At 56.4% G+C, this 2,278-nt stretch overlaps 1 protein-coding gene across 2 annotated transcripts in view; it reads left to right on the forward strand.

Annotated features, from left to right (window-relative positions):
* Myo1c (myosin IC) overlaps positions 1-2,278 on the forward strand; it is a 23,236-nt gene that overhangs the window by 1,214 nt on the left and 19,744 nt on the right. Inside the window, exon 1 of one of the 2 annotated variants that reach the window (XM_010642165.1) lies at positions 18-61. The exons of the other annotated variant lie outside the window; for it this stretch is intronic. The gene's annotated coding sequence lies outside the window, so the exon portion shown is untranslated. Of the gene's footprint in view, positions 1-17; positions 62-2,278 lie in introns of those variants that run through there. 2 annotated transcript variants of the gene reach the window in all.

Genomic DNA, 2,278 nt, shown 5'->3' on the forward strand with positions numbered 1-2,278 from the left:
CCTCTCCTTTCTCCACGCCGCCCAGCCCGGCCCTCGCTCGCGGACCCGAAGAACCACGCCGGTGGGTACTTAGGGTAGGGTGTGGGGCGGGAAGGGGCCGCATGGCCCCAGGAGACCTCGGCTGGCGAGCAGTGTATGGGAAATGCGGGCGGGCGCCGAGCCCGCTACGGTAGGGGGTCGAGGGTCTCGCTGGGACTGAAGATCCCCTGGTCCTGCCTGGTTCGGAGCCTCAAGCCCAGAGGCGCCGGGACTCAGTCTGGTGGGGACCTAGATTTTTTTGCGGGTAACAGGAGGGAAAGGAAGAGCAGGTCGTGGGACCCAGGAACCCAACCCGTCCTCCGGGGCCCTCCCTCACGCTCCTCTGCCCCTAGGTTCCGGATGAGCCTCCCACGCCCCGCCCCTTCCCGTCCTCAGCGGAGCCAGTGCCCCTGCAGGCTTGGCAGCTAGGGGCTCAGATATGAATGAATGGCTGGCCCACGGCTTTATTCAACTTCAGCATGCTCCAACCTCCCGCTCACACTCCTGGGCTCTGAGTTCATTCATTCATGTAGGCGCCCACGAAGGGGTTATTGAGCCCTCACGATGTGCCTAGTTGAATATGCCTGGGATGCGAACAGTGTCTAGGGAGAGACTGTCAAGAAAACAGATGATTTGTGCTTCCTGTGATACGGAGGGGGCTGTGTCCTCTGGTTGGCCAGGGTGCAAGCAGCTCCTCCTGGCTGTGTGTGGTGGTAGGGGAGGCAGGGGTGAGAAGGGCCTGGAGAGAGTCACCCAAGCAGTCACACAGGAGTGCAGGAACAGCAGGGTAAACTGAGAACAGTGCGGCTTGCAGAAGTTGACAAGAAGTGATTCGAAGCACAGGCCTGGCACCAAGTGGGTGATGTATAAACCTTCACTCCATTAGTATGAGATGTTAATTGTCAGATATATATTTCTAAATAACAGGCTACTCTGAGAAAGTGGATTGGAGGAGGAAGGCAGGGAGGCCAGGTAGGAGGCAGCTGTCTTGGTCCAGGACAGAAGCAGTGTTGGAGAAGCAGGAATTTGGTTTCAGCAGTGGTGAATGCTTTGTGTGAGTAGTGGAGGGAGAAGGGCAGCCTTTTAATGCCAGCTCTTGATCAGCTGGAGATGGCATCCTCTTCTCTACGTGAAGGACACTGAACAGACTAGGTTAGGGGACAGCGTGCTCTGTTTACTTTGGCTGGACCCTCAGGCAGCCAAAGGCCCACAGCAGGGCAAAGGCCCACAGTTCCAGAGCCACAGTGACAGCCTTTGAGTAGAGCAATCAGAGTAGAGCCCTAATGTCCCTACCATCTGCTCACCATTCCTCCTCAAAACAGTTCTCTAAAGCTGGCAACAGTCCTTGGTGGGGCAGCTTGCGTCCAGACCTAAGATTTGCTTGACAAATATAAACTGATGTGTGCCCTGCTCTGTGCCCAGCATTAAGCTGCCAGTGACACCTGCTGTGGATGTTTTTCCCTTGTCCCAAGAGGTCATAAGGCTGCCTAAGTGGAAATCACTTTGGGGCTCCTCAGAGAAGCCCCTCCAAAGCTTCATGGCCCTGGGCTGGGAACATTTGAGCTATGCTACCCATTACCCTCCACTTCCCCAGAGGTCAGGCACCTGGTCCACTCTAGATAAAGGGTATTGTGTCCTCTGGCTCCATCCCCTGTGGCTCCAGTAAACACCTTCCCATATGGGAGAAGACCCACAGACTCTTGGAGCACCTGGGGGCCAAAGAAGCACTCCAGCCAGCAGCCAGCCTATAGGCCCCAGGTCATGATGAGGGCTCAAAGGTTGACAGCTTGTTCCCTGGCTGCCTCTCCTAATGCCTAGACATCAGTAAAATCACAATGACCTTTTAATGCCAGGTTGCAATGATCGGCTGGAGATGGGTCCTGGGTCACTGGTGAATGTCACAACCCATTAACAGTATGTAGGGGTCAGGGCAGCCATGCAGAAACAGTAAGTGTTCAGGTTGCTGGATTCCAAATACGCTCCTTTTATAAGTCCGGAGACCTTGACCAAGACCCAGCTTCCGTCTCCCCTTCTAACGTGGAGTAGTAGTAGGCTAGTGACTTTGTCTGGGGCACTGAGGAGAGCAATACATGAAAGCGCTGAGGACACGGGAAGCTCCTGTAGTCGCGACGTCTCACACCTTGGGCTCCCCACTTCCCTATCCCTCCTCCGGACTCACGCTTCCGTCCAGTGAGGCGGGGCAGGTCAATGGGAGCTGCCGGGGCTGAGGCCGGCCTCGGGCCCGCCGGGCGGCAGTGAC

This window comes from Fukomys damarensis, unplaced genomic scaffold (genome assembly GCF_012274545.1).
Source record: "Fukomys damarensis isolate Sample0158 unplaced genomic scaffold, DMR_v1.0_HiC HiC_scaffold_13, whole genome shotgun sequence".
Classification (NCBI taxonomy): Eukaryota; Metazoa; Chordata; class Mammalia; order Rodentia; family Bathyergidae; genus Fukomys; species Fukomys damarensis.